The sequence below is a fragment of the Peromyscus leucopus genome, chromosome 14 (assembly GCF_004664715.2).
Source record: "Peromyscus leucopus breed LL Stock chromosome 14, UCI_PerLeu_2.1, whole genome shotgun sequence".
Taxonomy (NCBI): Eukaryota; Metazoa; Chordata; class Mammalia; order Rodentia; family Cricetidae; genus Peromyscus; species Peromyscus leucopus.
The window spans coordinates 55,019,988-55,040,211 of NC_051075.1; the positions used below are offsets into that span (position 1 = coordinate 55,019,988).

At 51.3% G+C, this 20,224-nt stretch overlaps 1 protein-coding gene across 4 annotated transcripts in view; it reads left to right on the forward strand.

The window, feature by feature from the left end:
- The window catches only part of Tmem63c (transmembrane protein 63C), an 80,791-nt gene that overhangs the window by 4,816 nt on the left and 55,751 nt on the right, over positions 1 to 20,224 (forward strand). Inside the window, exons 1-2 of one of the 4 annotated variants that reach the window (XR_005092777.1) lie at positions 1,317 to 1,647; positions 13,691 to 13,839. The gene's annotated coding sequence lies outside the window, so the exon portion shown is untranslated. Of the gene's footprint in view, positions 1 to 1,316; positions 1,648 to 13,690; positions 13,840 to 20,224 lie in introns of those variants that run through there. The other 3 variants (XM_037210747.1, XM_028876150.2, XM_037210746.1) reach the window with 3 other exon arrangements.

Here is a 20,224-nt window from a genome sequence, read left to right on the forward strand (position 1 = left end):
TACCACATCTTAAAATAATGCATCACAACAAACAATGCATCTCAGAAAGATCAAGCCCCCTGCTGAGCTGGGACCTGCATACAGACACTGAGGATTTTTGTTTGTTTTTGTGACAGTGTCTCTCCATATAGCCCTGGCTGTCCTGGAACTTACTCTGTAGACCAGGCTGGCCTCACACAGAGATCCACCTGCCTCTGCCTCCCGAATGCTGGGATCAAAGGTGTGAGCCACCGCACACAGCCCAAGAATCCTCATACAAGATTTACACTTAACTGGTTTGTCTCCATACCCTCTAGCCCTTACTGAAAAGCCCAGTGAGTGGGAGAGCAGAGGGAAAAACAAAGATGGAGTGGGTCACTGAGGACAGCAGAGCAGGATGACCGCAGCGTCAGGGTTAGAACTCAGAACTCAGCAGCGATAGAATCATGGGTGGTCAAAAGCCTTCCTGTGCCATGGAATAAATAAACGAATGAGTGAGCGAGTGAAAGCTCACACCTTGGGAGAGCCTGTCTAATGGCTCCGCCTTGAATTCTCGCCGGGTGGCTAGGTCAGAACAGCCAGAGGGTGGAGGGTGATGGGTGGGGGGACAGGTGCATGGCGTGGGGAGACCTAGCACAGGTTGGCAAGGGCGGTAGTGTTGCCAGCTATAAAAACCCAGGAAGACATTGTTACTAACTTCTGCCCCCTCCTCCAGCGGTCCCTGACCCTGTCTCACACTGCTCCCTCCTCGGCCTTTTTATATTGCTAACAGCTCTGACAACATCTCACTATTATAAAACATCACCCAGTAGTGGCTCCTGTCTCATTAGCTACTGTACTGAGAACCTCCATAATAAAATGTCTATTAAATAAGTGAACCCAGGCCGTGACCCAGAAACAGAGAAAGAGGGGGGGGGGAGGAGGGAGAGAGAGGGAGAGAGAGAGAGAGAGAGGAGAGTTGCCTACAGCCCTTACTTTGCCCTTACTTGGGGCAACAGGGACAAACACATGGCACCAGCCCCCAATTCAAATTTCAAAACCGGTCTCTCCAGCACCGGTAGGCAGGTCTTGGGTGAAACTTGAGACCCACTTGAGGAGTGTGGTCCTGACAAAATGCACCGGACTCATCCCACTCCTGGATGGGGTTGTGATCAATTTATAGATCTTCCTTTTGCTGAAGGAGTCGGAACCGAGCCTTGCCCGGATGTGGCACTAGGGTGTGGCAGAGCGCTACCTTAGCGAGGTTGAATGTCTTTCCTTGCTTCTGGATAGCTGGGCTATGGCTAGGAGGCCTCGGAGGAGAGTTTGAGGCGTGGGAGAGGGTGGGTGGGCAAGGCAGCTGCCGAGGTCCAGAGCCTCAGTCGCTGCAAACCGCAGCCAGGGAGCGAGCGGCAGCCTTGTGCATTGGCGATGGTCATCGTTGCTGATGGCTTCAGGATTTCCAGGGCAGAGCCCTGGTCTCTGCTTACGATCATCTAGCCCGGGTTCCCCCACAGGTCAGAGAAGCGTGGGGCGGGGCCGCGGTTGACTCCTACTGGGAGGAGCCGGGATGCCGCTCGCGCGGTGATGCAGAGGGGAATTTGCTGACAGTCCCTTGCCAGGTGGAGCAGGCTTCACAAGGCCTCGAAAAAGGAGGAGGAGGAGGACCCGCCGGCAGTCTCCTCTCAGGTAGAGTGTTGACTGTCACTGATCCTGGCAGCCCGAGCTCCTCGCCTGGGGCTGGCGGTGGCTGTTGAGGGCTCAGATACCGTGAGCTTGGGGACCGTCGCTTCTGGGAGAAGGGATGAGAATCCGGGTCCTCGGCCAGGGAGGGGGCGGGGAGGGATAGCTTGCTGCTTGTTGAGAGCTTTCGGCGACCTGGGACTGGACTGGAGGGATGGGAGTAGGGGAGACTGCGCCACATGTGGAGCACATTGGCTGTTCCACGGCATGTATCTCAGGCAGGGTTGGGCTAAGCTGCCCACTAGGAAGGGCCTGGACTTAGGAGACCTGTCTTCATGGGATGCCGGGATGGAGGTGGGCGGGAGACTTGCCTGGGGGTCCCTGCCTCTTGTCTGAGTAGGTGGGAGTTTCTCTCAGGGCACCCCACCCCATCCATCCCAGGGACTCCCCAGGGCTCTGCTGCCCACGCACTGGGCTGGGCTGGAAGGAGGCGGTCTACTCCAGGGTTTCCGTAACCACAGCATCACTGATGGGCTGTGTGGGGGTCTGTTTCTAGGCTGGGCAGCCTGAGTTTCAAGGTGGCCAGGGTCCTGGGGGCAAAGGATGGCACCTTACTGTATGTGTTTTCAAAGACAGGATCTGTCTCCAATCTCAACTTGAAAGAAAGAAAACTTTGGGTTTGGATGAAGATCCTGGGGAAACGGAGGTCCAGGGGTGCTTTGACCTGACCGAAGTCACTGGCAGGTCCACAGAACTGGTCTCCCGGGTATAATCTACCCCTGCTGGAGGAATGGCGGCCAGTCTTGCTCTCTAGACCCCGACCCCCTCTGAGCTGGATCCCACCTGGTGTCCCCCTTTCCTCATCCCTAAGAATATAGGGAGTTACAGTTTCAGCATGCTTGGGGAGCCAGAGGTGTGGACACCCGCAGGGGTTTGGAATTGGACAGGAAGAAACTGCTCAAAACTGCTCACTAGGCTGTAGATGGGGTGATGCGTACCTGTGGGTTCAGGAAAACAGTAAGAGGTGGCTTTTAATGGCAGAGGAAGTCCCGCAGTGTTCCCCAGTGTGCCACCCTTGATGGGGGCCGGTGGAAAGCTCCTAGGGAGTGAGATGGTGCCGAGGGGAACAAGGAGATGGACTTTTTCTTCCAGAGGCTCTGGAGCTCGTTCCAGAGGGTGATGGAGGCTTTTGGGGGGATGCCTTTCCTTAGCTTCCTTCCCGTCCTGTTCTTGTGCTCGCTGATCAGTGTCCCCAGATAAAGCTGGACTCCACTGAATCTGTGGCCATCCGAGCTGAGAACTTCTCAAGCTATCTCGACCTCCTTCTCCCTGGAGCAGATGTCTTTTTCTTGGAAGGTAACTGAGTCAAGGCGCAAGCAGTGGCGTTTTAGAACCAGAATCAGTGGTTGTTTGTCCCTGTGCACAGAGGCAGGCACAGGGGCGTACTGTGGGCTGCTCTACACCTCTCCCCTGGATAGCTCAGGGCAGACCGAAGGCCGCCTTCTTCTTATTATTATTCTTGCTTTTCCTCCTCCCCCACTGCCCCAGCCCTGGGAGGTGAGGGTGTGAATGTCCTCTGGCAGGTGGGGCCTGATATGAGCAGATCCAACATGGTCTCCTCCTTCAAGGAATGTTTGCCAGTTACTTGGTAAGGAAACGGCCTGAAGGAGAGAGATAAAAATCACTTGGTTACCTCGCTCGCCCACACATCCCCACAGGGCTACACTGTCCTCTAGAGCCACCGGAGCCAAAGTCAGGTGTCTCTCCTATCTGGTTGGCTGTAGCAGTAGCTGTGAGTGTGAACACAGCTATGAACCGTAGACAAGGGGACCTGCTGTCTCTCTGAGAGCCCAACAGGACAAGAGGTTCTGACCAGCCCATATGCCAAGTGAAAGGTGTTGCTTTGTACCTGGCTGCTTTCCAGAGATACCCTCTGAGTCCAGTCCCTGAAGCTGGGCTCCAGAGAGAAGCACATGCCTTGGGCTGCTAGGTGGTCACTGGGATTCTCTGGAGATGATCTGTGGGAAAGAAGGGACTCTCGCTGGGTGGTGGTGGCGCACGCCTTTAATCCCAGCACTCGGGAGGCAGAGGCAGGCGGATCTCTGTGAGTTCGAGGCCAGTCTGGGCTACCAAATGAGTTCCAGGAAAAGGCGCAAAGCTACACAGAGAAACCCTGTCTTGAAAAATAAATTTAAAAAAAAAAAAAAAAGAGAGACTCTCTAGAAAACTATATTGGAGCTGGCTGCTTCTGGGGTGGCCATATAGTGCCAGAGAAGAGGACCCATCCGCCTACCACCTCCACTGGGGCCCTTCCCCAGGAGGAAGGCCATTGTTCACAGTTCAGGAAATTGGTGGTATGTTTCTCTCAGCCTAGCCATGAAAGGTCAGGCCTCAAAAAGTCCCCATCTTAGCCCCGGGCCATCTCACTCCCAGGGAAGGAGAATCAGGCCCATAGAACTGAGGGCCTGTTCTGGACCAAGAACTGTTTGCTGGCACTCTGCCCTGAGTTACCCTACCTGACATCTAGGCATGAACACACCTTCTCCAGATGGGTGGGAGGGCTTTGAAAATGAGTCAAGTATTTATTACAGAAAGGAAGTGTTATTCTAGGAGACTCTGGCCTACATGGAAGCCATCTGTTTCCTTCCTTGAGCGAGGAACTATGGCCATTCCCTCTATGTAGGATGTCCCCTTTCTCTGTGGCCAGTCTAGGGTCTCTTCAGTCTTAGACTAGACCTCCCAGCCCTCTTCCAATTATACTCTGGCCTTCCTCCTCAGTTGACTAATATTAACATATTTAACAGGGTTGCCACCCAGAGATGCTGATGTCTAAAGACACACTGGACATCCTCACAAGCCTGTACCTTCCTACCAACATACGAAACCCACAGACTTGCTACTATGGCCCTTTCTGGGAGGTGGCTGGCTGAAGAGTCATAGAGATAATGATTGAAAAGTTCCGGGAACTCTTTGCGATGTCCAGGCTACGGGAATCCATGTGGCATTCAGGCTGTGGGCAAGCTTTCACTGAGAAGGGCTGTAATGAAAGTGCTTAGGGGAAGTGCTAGGCAACTGTGTAAGACCAACAGCTTTTAGTGCCCTGTCTTGCCTGACTGGGGCCCAGGACTCTCTCCTCTCCCTCTCTTGAGAGAGCTCGGGTTTGAATAGCTTACTTACCCACCAGCATGTGTGTGCAGCCAGGACTCTGCTTTCTCGCCCATGAGTTGGTGGGGCCACAGTGAGCGCTAAGATGAGAACCTGGGGCCACTGAGATGAACGTGTGAGCATTGCGTGGAAGATGGGTTCTTGTTCTAGAGCTATCTGGATTGCCCAGGGCTAACTGAAAGTAGCTCTTAGGAACATTCTGAGGCTAGAACTTGGGCTGTGTTTCTAGATCAGGTTATGTATCCAAGCTCCCACGTTCCTTTCCAGTGTTCCTAAGGCTGGGACTGTGAGACATGTTGAGCCAGGCAAGAGGGTAGGGGCTCCCCATTATCACCTCCTGCTTCCTTCTGGTCATCAGGAGTTCTCTCAGGGAAACAGAGGGGCAGGCCCATCCAGAAAACCGGGACTTGGACCCAGGTGTCCTAGGATCCTGGCTTACATTTCCCCACCCTTCCATCTGCTACCTTAACACCAATCCTTTCAGGAGGTGAGCTACTGGACCCAGGGGATGAGTGATGGCGTGTCTCTGTGCCTTCATCTCCTGCTGAGTCAGGGCCTCTGGTGTCCTTAGAGGGTCAGAGGCAGAAAGACCAATGCCAGCTTCTAGTGGGAAGCCAAGGTGTCCCCTTCTCATGCCCAAGTAGCTCAGCCGGGGGAGGTGGCCCTGGAGAGAGAAGCCTTCACACTGTGGTTGAGTCTTCTCAGGATTGTGCCCAGACAGATGAACACTGGCCTCTCAGGCCATGCCCCTGCCTCAAGAGCAAGAGACTCCCCTAAGGCCTTTGGAGATTCAGGGGAGCAGTCCAGTCCAGTGGTCAATCAAGAAGATGGTGGAGAACGATCATAGGGCCATTATCACCTCGGATGTCCAAATGACAGCTGGCCAGAGATTCAAAATGCTGCAAAGAGTATGGACATGCAATCAGAGCCCTGTGGGGTGGCCAGCTATGTGTGGTAGGAGCTGAGCATGGACGAACTGCCGCATGTGAGACAGAGGTTGATACGGTTTCCACCCCCATCATTACCTGCTCACTCCGTTTTCATGAGATGAGCCTTCGTTTGTGGTGCTGGGAAACTCCCCACCCTGTATAGAGTCCTCAGGAAGATGGCTGGGGAGGCGGGGGGGGGGGGGGGGTGTGTGTGTGCTTGGTCACTAAGTCTCCTTTCCATTTGCTTGTCTTTTTTTTTTTTTTTTTTTTTTCTGAGTCACCAACCAACTCTCTAGGGACCTTTGGGATGACAGGCCAGCCATGTTATTACTCAAGGCTCCATTAGAATTGAACTATTCCCTTCGGAACAGCCTCAGGTTCCTGAAGGTCTGGGAGAAGGGAGTCATCCCGGAACCAGAAGGCATGTGGGTGGTAGGGCAGGAGGAGGTGGGGAGGGGATACTACATAGTGTTACTAGGTCAGGGAGCCCCTCCTGGCCAGGGTCACGTGTGTCCAGGTGTGAACTAGAGCAGGCCTGGGAAGACCGCAGACTTCATCAGGTCAGGGATCATCTCCTGAGGTCTTGATGCTCCATGGTTTCATGTGCCTGGTTATTACTTCTGAAATCTCCCTAGGCTCCAGGGAAGAAGTGGACCCAGTGAACTTTCACTAGATAGAGGAGAAAACAGAAACCGGGAGGCAGTGTGAGCCACAGCCTTGCATATGTGGCCATGGGGTCTGACTCCAGCATACAGGGACCTGTCTCCAGCATGCAGGGTTCTGACTCCAGCATACAGGGTTCTGTCTCCAGCATACAGGGTCTGACTCCAGCATACAGGGTTCTGTCTCCAGCATACAGGGGTCTGTCTCCAGCATACAGGGGTCTGTCTCCAGCATACAGGATTCTGGTCTGACTCCAGCATACAGGGTTCTGACTCCAGCATACAGGGTTCTGTCTCCAGCATACAGGGTCTGTCTCAGATACAGGGTCTGTCTCCAGCATACAGATCTGACTCAGCATACAGGGTCTGACTCTAGCATACAGGATCTGTCTCCAGCATACAGGGTTCTGTCTCCAGCATACAGGGGTCTGTCTCCAGGATACAGGGTTCTGTCTCCAGCATACAGACGACTCAGCAGCGGGTTCTGTCTCCAGCATACAGGGGTCTGACTCCAGCATACAGGGTTCTGTCTCCAACATACAGGGTCTGTCTCCAGCATACAGGGTTCTGACTCCAGCATACAGGGTTCTGTCTCCAGCATACAGGTCTGACTCCAGCATACAGGGTTCTGTCTCCATACTTCTCCAGCATACAGGGTTCTGTCTCCAGCATACAGGGTTCTGTCTCCAGCATACAGGGATCTGACTCCAGCATACAGGGTTCTGTCTCCAGCATACAGGGATCTGACTCCAGCATGCAGGGTTCTGTCTCCAGCATACAGGGATCTTCCCAGCACTCTGACTCAGCATACAGGGTTCTCTCTCCAGCATACAGGGTTCTGTCCCCAGCATACAGGGTCTGTCTCCAGCATACAGGGGTCTGACTCCAGCATGTAGGGTTCTGTCTACAGCATACATGGGATCTGTCTCCAGCATACAGGGATCTGTCTCCAGCATATAGGGATCTGTCTCCAGCATACAGGGATCTGTCTCTGGCATACAGAGGTCTGTCTCCAGGATACAGGGGTCTGACTCCAGCATACAGGGTTCTGCCTCCAGCATACAGGGGTCTGACTCCAGCATGCAGGGGGTCTGACTCCAGCATACATGGGTTCTATCTCCAGCATACAGGGATCTGACTCCAGCATACAGGGATCTGTCTCCAGCATTCAGGGATCTGACTCCAGCATGCAGTTACATCCAGTACTTATTTGTGTTGTGCTGTTGTTGGTTTTGCTGAAGTTGCTTAAGATCCAAGCACTTGGAAGTGAAGGTTGATGGTTTGTCCCCTTCCCCTCCATTCTGGGCAGGGTGCCCAGAGCCGGGGCAGCTGAAGGACAGTTCCTGTCACAAGAGCAAGTGAAACGGAAGGATAGGATTCCCTCCTCACCCCCACGTGCGGAGAGGTGCAGACCTCGACTGTTCTCCGATCTGCAACAGCTCCTCAAGACCCTGTAGATAGCTGTCCTGGTGTGAGAGGGGCAGGTCAGGATGAACCCCATCCAGAGCCCTCCAGTGAGTCTGGGAAAGGAAGCTAGGCCAGAGCAGCCCTGATCTTTCCCATGTTGGGGAAAGCGGGCTTCTAGGCCAGGCTTGGTAAGATAAGGCACCCCAGGGACTCTGCCTGCTTGTGCATGAGTCATTTTTGAACCTACCTTTGTGCTGGGCCTTCCTCACTGGCCCCAGAGCCTCCACCGGGCACTTATGGCATCTCCTTCCTTTCCTCCTTTTCTTCCTCTTCTTTTCTTTCTTTTCTTTCTTTCTTTCTTTCTTTCTTTCTTTCTTTCTTTTCTTTCTTTTTTTTTTTTTTTTTTTTTTGAGGCAAGATCTCACTATGTAGAACTGGCTGTCTCAGAACTCACAGTGATCTGGCCTGACTCTGCCTCCCGAGGACTTGGATTAAGGTTGTGTGCACCACAATGGCCAACACCCCCAGATCTTCTTGCCCCAACTCCTTGTATAACTTTGGTCAAGTGGGATCCTGAAAGAAGAGATGGCTTTCTGACCCATGTCCCAGACTACCCCAGATCTGTCTCCAGTCCCATCTGATTATTTTCCTGTCCTTCTAAAATGCAAGCACCTGCCACGTCTTCCATGAAGCCCTCCATGGACCTCAGCTAGAAGAGGTCTGGAAAGCCTTGCACATGGAACCTGTATCTTTTGCTAGACAGCGAGCTCATCCCTTTACTCACCTAGTGTTCCCGAGTCCTCTACACATGTACGTCCACCGGTCACCCGTGGAGAGAGCAGGGAAACGGCAAACAATAATCACATTCTGTGATGATGGCAATGCGGAATGCCGGGACGGGATAGTCTGACAAGGACATGTGGAGATGCAGTTGCCTGTGTGTTATGACCGATGGTTTCACATCTGGGTGTGCAGTGACCCAGAGACACTCATGCCTGTGCAGAAGGTGACAGTCTCTGAGGTATCTAGGGCAGCGACACCTGGAATGCAAAAAATAGGTCTTAGCCACTGTAGCTTTGTCGCCGACAGCGATGGAGGGGGTAGCCAAAGCTGAGACACCTGGAAGTTAGTACGAGCAGAGTGGGGCTGTTTATCTTACTGTTTTATGCTGGTTTGACTCTTTGAGACAAGATCTTGCTCTGTCGCACTGGTTGGTCTGCAGCAATCCCCTGCCTCATCCTTTTGAGTGCCGGGATTACAAACCCATACATCACTCACTCCCGTCTGATGTTTTGATTTTTTGGGACGGGGGACAGGGTTTCATGTAGGCTAGTCTCAAGCTCACTAGGCGGAAGCAGATGCCTTTGAATACCTGATCCTTCTGCCTCCATCTCCCAAATGCCAAGATTACAGGCACGTACCCCACAACCAGCACGGAGTTTTATCTCCTGTAAATTATACCTTGGTAAGGCTGATATGCCTGCACATATGTACAGTATGTGGATATTCTGTATTGCCATGAATAAAATCTAAAAAAAAAACGGTAGCAAAAGGAGATCGCAGAGCAACACCATCCGTGACAATATAAGGTCAATAGAATTATAAAACAAGATTGTGTGATTAATAGAGATGAACAAGTTACAGGTCCTGAAGCGCACAGCCCTGTGCGGTGATCTTCGGGGGATGGAGCTGAGACTTCTGGTTCGTCAGGAACACTCCGTCTCTCACACATGCACACACACACACACACACACACACACACACACACACACACACACACAGTATGCACACAGGCATACTCACGCACTCACACAACATCTGAAGGGAAAATTTAGGATGTTAATATTTGCTAATTACATTGGTTTTATTTGTTTATCTTTTCAGTGTTTAAATTGTCTCCCCCCACCCCAGCCAAGGAAAGGCACCAACTCCTCCCTGGGAGGCACAGGGAGGTGACCACAGAATGCTGAAGGAAGAGTGGGTGGTGGCAGGTTTAACCAGGGCAGGGAGCTGGGGGAAGGACATGTGGAGTGTCCCAGGCCGGGTGATAAAGAAGCGCAGGCGGCGTTGAAATGTTTGATGAATGACTTTCGTTTATCAAGCAGCCCTGTCTCCACAACCCTCCCATTCTCTGTGATTTCAGCACTTCCGTATTTGGGCTGTGTGTAAACAGGATCCTGGGGAAACTGTGTTGTATAATTTTGTGACTTTTATTCATTTATTTTAAAGATTTATTTTTAATTATGTGTGTTGTCTGGTTGGGGGTGGGTGGGGCATACACACACACACACACACACACACACACACACACACACACACACGCATGTAGTGTCTATGAAATCCAAAAACATCAGATCCCTCTGGAACTAGAGTCATACGGAGTTGGGAGCCACCTGATCTGGGTGCTGGGAACCGAACTCAGATCCTACAGGAGAGCAATGCACGCTCTTCGTCACCGAGCGGTCCATCTCTCCATCCCTGATTTGCTACCTTTTAAAGACTAGCTAACCTGGAGAGGGCTGGGGAAGCCTCGAGGCAAGTGGAGGAAGTCCCACATTAAAATGAGGAAGTAGCCATTGATAGAGAGAAGGTAGAGTTCTCGGAGAATACCAAGGTCAGCCATGTGCAAATCCATTCGAAAGCAAGCTGAAACAATAGTTTTCTGGGAAAAAAAAATTAAATAATCGGTTTGACTCAGAAGAGCTGGAAAACCCAAACAAACCAATTATGGAAGGAACCAAGTCCTCAAAAAACCCTAAACAGCCAAGTGTAGCAGTGTTTGTTGAACCTTCCCGGACTGGATAGTGGGAATGTTATTTAGGTACCACCAACCATACCAGGTCTTAGGGAAGGAAAGAGTCCAGGCCGTTCTGTGAAACTAGTGCCACACTGATAACAAAGCACAGGACAGCTGGTGTGTGGCACACATTCATAATTCATCAATTAAATAGCAGAATGAATGCTCATCTGTGAATATTGGTATAGAACATGTAAGCTAAATAATAAATAGAATAATGAAATATTGTATTTTATTTACTTATTCTGGATTAAATTTTTAAAATTTTGTTTATATTTTATATATGAGTGCTCTGTATGCACACCTGCATGCCAGAAGAGGGCATCAGATCCCATTATCGATGTTTGTGAGCCACCGTGTGGTTGCTGAGAATTGAACTCAGGACCTTTGGAAGAGCAGCTAGTTCTCTTCACCACTCAGCCATCTCTACAGCCCCCTCTTGACTAATTTTTTAAGATTCATTTTATGTATCTGAGTGTTTTGCCGGCTTGCTTGTGTGTGCATCATCCGCATACCTGGTATCTATGGAGATCAGAAGAGGGCGTGCCTGGAACTTGAGTTACAGATGGTTGTGAATCACCAAGTGGGTGCTGGAAACTGAACCAAGGTCCTCTACAAGAGCAAGAGCTCTTAACCCCGAAGCTGTCTCTCTAGCCACCATTATTGATCTTTTAAGACAGGATTTCATGTAGCCCAGGCTGACTCACTACATATCCCATGTTGACCTTGAACCTCAGATCTTCCTGCCTCTACCTCCTTTGTGCTGGGATTATCAACACACACCACCACACCCAGCACAGGGCCTAAAGGGCATTTGATAAATATTGATATGTATCTTTGATTTTTAATTTGTGTGTGTGTGTGTGTGTGTACATGAGTATTTGTGCATATGTGTGTGGTGTACATTTCATCTCCAACATTGTTCTGTGCCCTTTACCTGAAATAGGATTTAATCTGTGCTGGAGAAGTGTGTGTTTGGGAGCTGCTGGGTAGGGGCGGGGGGGGGGGGGAGAATGAGAATATGGGAGGGAGGGGAGAAGGGAGGGGAGAGAGAAAGAAATATCTGACCTGATGGCAGTGAAGAGTTCTGAGCTGAAAAGTGATCAGTTTTCAACTCATATTGCCAAAGCTAAAGAGTTTAATAATGGACGGGGGACAGAAATGAGCTAGACACAATGGTGTATCTCAGACTGTCATCACGAAACCCGTTCTGGAGTGTGCTAGTTGAAATAATAAGGTATGCTGAGAAACATTGTTTAAAGAGGTGGATATGTGCCACGCTGCGGAAGATGCGGAGAAGCCGGAACTGCCTGTATGGCTGGGGCGCGCCCAACTGCTTCACTTCCGCAGGCCACCTTGGCCGTGTATATTAGTCCCTAAGAGCTGCATAACCCTCAACCCAGGGTTTTCTAGGGCTAACCCCACAAGTGTTTATTGCAGCTTCTTGCCTCAAACATAGGAAAACAAACCAGGCATGGATGGATGCATGCAGCACCTATAATCCTGGCCCTTGAGGGGCTGAAATAAGAAGATGGCCAGTTCCAGGCCAGCCTGGCCCACCCAGCAAGTTCAAGGCCAGGCCCAGTCACAGAAAGGGATGGAGGGACCATCTAAGTATCCAGCAGCAAGGTTAGACATGTAGGGCTTGAGTCAGTGAAATACTAACTACTGACACCTGAAGATGTTGGCTGTGGAGATGGGTGGCATGTAGGAATGAACGAAGCGGGAGTGACAGGAACAGGAAGGCGTAGGGATATGTGCCCACGCATCCATGTTTGGGGAAACTTAGAGAAAATTACGGCAAGGACATTAACGATCTTTATCTTCAGAAGTGCCGCAGAGCCCTGGGAAGGCAAGGGCAGGATTCCCCATGCTGTTTCCATTGTGTGGTTTCCTTGAGTGGACTCTCCACAGTGTGCTGTTTTCAGAATATTTTAGAAGAAATCACTTGTGAAGGGAGAAAACTATTTAAAATGCCTTATCGTGAGCTTCCTTCTTTTTCTTTGTCAAGACAGGGTTTCTTTGTATAACAGCCCTGGCTGTCCTGGAACTCACTCTGTAGACCAGGCTGGCCTCGAACTCACAGAGATCTGCCTGCCTCTGCCTCCCGAGCACTGGGATTACAAGTGTGCGCCACCACCACCTGGCTCCTTCTTTTTCTTTTTTGGAAGTGCTGGAGACCAGATCCAGGACCTCTGGACGCATTCTGGGCAAGTTCTCTGCCGCTGAATGACATCCTGGCCCCGAATTTCCATTTTAAGTTCCCTTTCCTGTAGGTTCATCTTGTCTTTCGTTAGCGATGTCAGACCTGGAAGGGCTGGTAAGAGATTATCCCTCCTTTCACTTTGTTTGAAGATTAAGACCTAGAGATGTGTCACACAAACTGCCTAGGGTCCCTGGCTAGTCTCTGCAGACTTTGGGGGGCTCCTCTGATGTTGCTTTTAGGAAAGGGAGTGAGGATGCTGTGCAGATTACAAAAGCCTCATCCCTGGGCTTGTCTACCGTCTCCCAGTGTATGCATTGATTATGACTTCCCGTACCTTTGTGGTCAAGATGTGGACATGCAGATCCCTAGGTACCTTCCTGGACATTTGCTCTCTGTGGGCTGGCAGACGGTTCTTTCAGTAGGCATTTCGGTAAGGTCTCCTCAGATGACTCTGAAGGAAGAGATGGCCGTGGCTCTGTGTGACCTCCCTTCACCTCAACACTGCTGGCTTTACTCTGTATCTAGGCTGAAGCGCCCTATCGCAATGAGGGAAAGCAGAGTGCTTCAGCTCACCAGGGGACAAGTGACAGAACCAGAATGGCTTGACCCTCTAGTATAGTGCTCCATCTCTATCCTCCTTCCTCCGTCTACCTCTGCTCGGCTTGGACGGCTCACTCAGGCCACACATTGAGCATTCGTTGGCCTCTGAGGTGCCCTTCACCCTACCAGAGCTCTCGCCAGGCTGGCCCAGTGGGATGATGCTGACCAGCACATTGGGTCTAGGAGGGACCTGGCCAGCTAGGACTTGGGGAGGAGCTGTTTACAGAGAACTGGGATCCCTGCCTGCCTATCCTGAGAGGGTTCTGTTGTCCCTTTGCCACAGAGCTTTGAAGGAACCACTTTTGTGGTCAGGAACCGGCGAGACACTGCAGGGTCACCTGGAAACACCTCTTCCCAGGGACTGGTCGAGAACGGGAAGACCTGGGAACATAGCCTTTCAGCCTGAGCTCTCACCAACACCTGCTGCCCCAGGTAGGTACCCCTGCCATCACCCGGCAGCCCTAGCACTGGTTCCCGCCCCCCCCCCCCCCCCGGGAAATGTGTCCCTATGGTTGTCTCCTAGCCTGTGGTGTATCAGCCAGCACTTGGGAAGGGTCTTCCATAGATGTCTCTAACCACAGCCTGCCTGGAAGTGGCAGCGGGGACCTGACCCCTCTGCACAGGGCACCATCTCAGGTAGCTCAGGTGAGAGCTGTGGGCAGCTTGTTCTCTGATCATTGGCAATGCCCCAGGCTGAGCTCCTGGCTGGGACCTCTGTGTGGAGGGTCTTGCCCAGCTGCTCTGGTGTGGGGAGTAGGCTCAGGATAGGTCCAGGCAACGCTATTCTGAGCACTCCCTGCGTCTGAGGACTCTCTCCCTCTGGAAAGAATTAAGACAGATAATATCTTCAGACTGCTGGAGCTGGGAGAGATCTCACTGAGTTAATCCAAGTCAATCCCTCTTTACTTCTTGAGTATCACTTAATAGCAACAGTGAATCCAGATGTTGGCATTGAGCATCTCAGAGGAATCAGGTGTAATCTCATCAAAACTGCACAGGAAGCTTTCAGTTTCAGCTGCCTCCTTTCTGCTGGCCTCAGCCAAGCCTCTGTCCTGAGTACCTTTCCTCTCCTCTACCACATGGCCATCTTAACCAGCTCACACTCCTTTGTCCAGCATCCAGAGGTAGACTGTGTTACGGAGCAGCTGAGCATCTAGAGAAGTCTTCCTTTCCTATTTTAGAAGTGAAAAGGCGGATTGTGTCTTGGAGAAAGGATGATGCAGCCCTGGGCACTGGGCAGGGAAACTGCAATAGGGTGAGCTCTTCCCCCTGAGAGTGTCTAAGGCCCCTCTTTCATGAAGGAAAAAGCTGTCTTGGATGGGCCTTTGGACAAGAATATTGCGATTGTTGTTGCTATCCATTCAGGTCATCTCGGATCGAGTTCTTTTTAGCGCGAAGTGCTCAGGTGATCTGTAGCCCTCACGACTTCCTCCTCCTTTCCCAGGAGAACCCTCCAGGCCAGGCGGCCTTGGCTGCAGGCAGCCCCTACTCCTGTCCCCCTTCAGGTCTCACTGGACAACCCTACTTTCTCCCATCGAGATGGCTGTGGAAAGTGACTGTGAATATTGTTGGAAGCTCGGGGCTCTGCAGCCACCTGCCAGCCTCACGTCTTTGTGTGCCAGTCTCTAACCGTAAAGTGGGGGTGGGGGGGATAATAAAAAGTAAAAGCCAAGGATTAAATAGGTTAAAACGTGTAAAGTGCTTGAAACAGAATCTAGCATTCAGTAAGTGGCTATTATATTAGCTCTGCTCATTACTAAAGCCTGTTCTCTCCCAGCCATACCCAGATGCCTGGCTAACTCCCCTAAAGCACTGAGTAGCCACCTCACTCCCAGGGCATACAATCATCCATGGCTCCCTGTGGCCTGTGCCCTAACCTGCCCTTTAAGGGTCTTGAAAGCAGAGACTGGATGTATTATGTTTATGTTGTACACTATGAGGAAGTAATAATAATAATGTTTATTGAGATAGCATTTTCACCTTCGGGTGCGTGTGTGCTGAATTCCCAAGGAGTAGGGGTGTAGCCACATGCAGCCCCCCACCCAGCTTGAGGGTTTAATTCAAGCTCTGCCTCTTAACCATAGCCCTGATGTGAGCACAGCTGGATATGGGCTGCAGGCTCCACTGGATAAGGGTGGCTCTGGTTTCATCTGGGCCCGTGAGACTGCAAGTGCAGTAGCCCTATTCTAGACTCCAGCCCTGTCCACACCAGAGTGAGGAGAGGTCAGCTGGCCACTGCCCAAAGCAGACGGGACTGCAACACTCTTTCAAGTTCAGGCCAGGCAGCAGACATGAAGTCATTTTCCTTGGCTCCCGTAGCTCTAGGCTGCTGGAGGTGGGCCGAAAGTACACAGGATCAGCACCCTGGACAGAGCACACTGCACCAATAACCCTGCATCCCCATGGAGGAGAAGCTGCACACCAGGGAGACATGATGCTTGGTGGAGTCGGGCAGGCCTGCGTTTAAAACCCAGTTCCTTTTCAAGTGCAGAGGCATTGGTTAACCATGACCAGAGTGCAGAGGCATTGGTTAACCATGACCAGAGTGCAGAGGCATTGGTTAGCCATGACCAGAGTGCAGAGGCATTGGTTAACCATGACCAGAGTGCAGAGGCATTGGTTAGCCATGACCATAGTGCAGAGGCATTGGTTAGCCATGACCATAGTGCAGAGGCATTGGTTATCCATGACCATAGTGCAGAGGCATTGGTTAGCCATGACCATAGTGCAGAGGCATTGGTTAACCATGACCATAGTGCAGAGGCATTGGTTAGCCATGAGCATAGTGCAGAGGCATTGGTTAGCCATGACCACAGTGCAGAGGCATTGGTTATCCATGACCATAGTGCAGAGGCATTGGTTATCCATGACCATAGTGCAGAGGCATTGGTTAGCCATGACCATAGTGCAGAGGCATTGGTTAACCATGACCACAGTGCAGAGGCATTGGTTAACCATGACCAGAGTGCAGAGGCATTGGTTAACCATGACCAGAGTGCAGAGGCATTGGTTATCCGTGACCAGAGTGCAGAGGCATTGGTTAGCCATGAGCATAGTGCAGAGGCATTGGTTAACCATGACCACAGTGCAGAGGCATTGGTTAACCATGACCAGAGTGCAGAGCCATTGGTTAGCCATGACCAGAGTGCAGAGGCATTGGTTAACCATGACCAGAGTGCAGAGGCATTGGTTAACCATGACCAGAGTGCAGAGCCATTGGTTAGCCATGACCAGAGTGCAGAGGCATTGGTTAGCCATGACCACAGTGCAGAGGCATTGGTTAACCATGATCAGAGTGCAGAGGCATTGGTTATTCATGACCACGAACTTCTCTACGTCCCTGTTTGTCCACTTGTAAAATGGAGAGAATTATCCCCCCTGCAGAGGGTAGAGGCCACAGTGGAGCCACCAGCCAGCACCCTTGCACAAGGGCCAACTTCGTTAAACTCAGACCCACAGACAAAGCTGTTCTCAGTGCCACATCCTGCAGCCTGCTCACTTTCCCTAGGTGCAATGTGCCTCGCAGGCTGCGGGCTCCCTTCCAAGACGACAGACGACGGCAGTGGTGATGTAGAGGGGGGCGACGGAGGATCGGTGCAAAGCGTCCAAGATTCCTGGCAGGGTGAGAGGCAGGGAGGGAAGCGACACAGTTCTGTCTGATTTTCTCTGAGATCTTTCCACCAGGAGGCTCCGGCACTGCCAAGCCCCAGGAAGTGAGGGTGTGGCGCCAGAGAGGGAGCTGGTTCCCACAGGGCAGGCTTTCCTCCCAGCAAACTCAACAGCACTGGGCTTGTGCTTGGGTATTGGCTTTTAGGCTGGGCCCTGAGATCAGAAGCATGTAAAGTGGACACAATTCTGTCTTCCCAGGCCTTGCCTCTGCTGGAGAAGGGCAGGGCATTCAGCAAGCAGTTCAACTTTATTGATTTTTGCATTATTAATTCTTCCCTTTTTTTCTGTTTTTTTTTTCCCCCTCGAGACAGGGTTTCTCTGTGTAGTTTTGTTTTTTTGGTTTTTTTGTTTTTCCTCTGTTAGATCTCAGTCTGTAGACCAGGCTGGCCTCAGAGATCCACCTGGCTCTGCCTCCCGAGTGCTGGGATGAAAGGTGTGCACCACCACTGCCTGGCTAATTCTTACTCTTTCAGAGACAGTGTTTCCCTAAGTAGCCCAGCCTAGCCTCAAACTTGTGTCAATGTTCCTGCCTCAGCTTCCCAAGTGCTAGGATTATAGGAGTATATCATGAGGCCTGCCAAAGCAATATAAATTCTAGATAAAATATGTTAGGGGAAGAAAAATGTATATTGGAAACAAAAAACAAAAACCTAGAGAGAGAAGGGAGTCTCAGGAATGCCCCAGAGCTGTGCATTAAATAGGGCCTCCAGGGGGCTGGAGAGGACCTGAGTTTGGCTTCCAGAACTCAGGCAAGGTGGCTTATGGCCATGTGTAACTCCAGCTTCAGGGGGTCTGATGCCTCTGGCCTCCACAGACACCTGTACTCATGTGCACACACTCACATGTGGACACACACACACACACACACACACACACACACACACCTATACATAATCTTTAAAACGTAAATAAAAATTTAAAATTATAATAGATAATTTAAGAAATGGGATCACCAAGGCAGATTTTACCAAAAATTTAACACTTGAGACCCAAACTGCTCACTCTGGTAGGTCTCAGGACTCAGAATCAAGGCCTAACAATTTCGTGACCTAGAAACCCTTTTAATCCCAGCCCAGACAACGCCATGCTTCCCTCCAGTATTTGCATGGCTCCCCACGACCTACACTGAGAAGCACAAGTCAGCCAGGCTGTCTTAGGATGACATGGTCTGTCCAGTTTGCCTTTAGCTCAGCCTGACCCTTTTCTCTCTACCTCTGTAGCCAAGCTTGTCATTTTGTGAGTATCGTAATCTCCACTTCCCTCCTCCCCCTGTTTTTCCTCTCTCTACTGGTTTCTGCCAGGGTACAGTCTCTGCTTTAACACACACACCTCCAGAAGTCCCTTCTGGCCCGATGGTCCCTGAGGCTGTAGCTTCAGCATATACCTTGCTTTGTCCTGGGTTTGGCTTAGAACTGGTGTCCGGTCTGCTACCTGGGTACACGCTGAAGCCTCGGCCTGGGTTCTTCCACCTCCAGCAGGTGTTGGCTCAGTAAACATGGGCTGAACTGTGTCCATGCTTTAAAGGTCCCCATGGCAGTGGGACAAGCAGAGTGAGCCTTTGGCCCATTTGAATGCCAGAGGCGGGAGAGAAATAGGAACAGGAAAAAATGAAGGGAAATTCACAAGGAAGAGAGGAAGAACTCACCCTATTTTACTTAGACTCTTGCATGCAGAAGGATTGGTCTCTCTTCTCCAGAAATAGCTACTACTCCCTCCAGCAGCCCAGGATAGTATTTCTTTGAGTTTAATTAGAATGCCTTTAGCTTTAGGCAGCTCACACTTTCTCCGGTTCCATCTTTGGCTCTCGGCAGCTTTGCTGAACCTTAAGCCAAGGAAAAGCAAAGTCAAGAAAGAGTCTGGCCCCTGACCTGGGGTTTGCCTCTAGGTGAGGTCAGTGACCGCCTCCCCAGAGCCATATGGGAACAGGAGGACTAAAGAGTGGGTGCGCCCACAATTCCTGGAGGCTGTAAGAGCTATAGCCTCTCAACCACTTGGTTCTGCTCCTCTCCAGGGCTGACCGTTATCACTGGATCTGTAGATAGAGAGGTCCCAGTACCCTCATGAGTTCCCCGTGAGCCCCGGGAGGTCAAATAAACCAGACTAGCATCTTCAACCATCTGGCTTCCACCACCCAACACTGGAGCAGCTTGCTTTTAACAGGCAGCTGCTCTCAGAGCACCCCTGAGGCAGTCAGCGTGGCTTCTGGCCTATTTAGACAGATGGAGCCAGAGCCAGGCAGGGATGGGCTTCACCCTGGCCTTCATCTCATCGGAGGGTGGCGTATTTCCATCTAGGGACCTGAGCTCCCCGGGGATCCCGAACACAATCTGGACCCACAACTGCCTCCCTCCCTGCCTCCCTCAGCTTTTGTGCGTTCAGCAGTCTGCTCTTGGAATGTCATACCATGGTTGGATGCCTTGATGCCCTTAAGGGCATCTGGCTGCCCTATTGATTCAGAGCTCGCATGGTAGCAGAGGGTCCTGTCTGGCGTTTTTGGGGGGTGGTTTACAACGCCTGTGCTTGTAGAGTGCCTGAGCAGAGTGCCCAGAAGCTAACAAGCTGTCAACTCATGAGAACTGAACTGTCTTATCTTCTAGAGGTCACCTTTGGCCAGCTCAACCTCTCTGCATCCTTTCTGGACACCAAGGAGAATTAGATGCTCCTCTCTGCGACTTCCACACCTGGCAGCCCCCTTATCCTGTGCCCTTTTAAAGAACTGCATGTCTGGACTATAGGCTCTTAAGTTCAGGAGCCAGGTTGGGGCTGAACTGGCGATTCTGAGTGGAAGCTGTGCAGTGGGAGAGAGACACCATGGCTAAGAGAACCAGACTGACAGTCAGACTGTCTGCTCCAATGTCTGTGCTTAGATGGAGGGGCACGCTGCAGGGGGACCTTCCTGCTTCTCCCATAGACTTTGCTTCCACGGGGCAAGTTTTAAAGCATGACCCAGTGATATTGGCATCATCCAGGGGCTTGTTAGAGATCATGCCTTCCAGACCTGCCATCCCAGAACCTATAGCAGGTCAATGTATGCCTTGTCATATATTCGAACAGTGACAAGGAGAGAAGCTGACCAGTGAGTCCCTTCTGCTGCTTTTGTGACCACTCACCTCTTCTCCCTGAGGGCAAACTGCCAACAGTTTCGTGT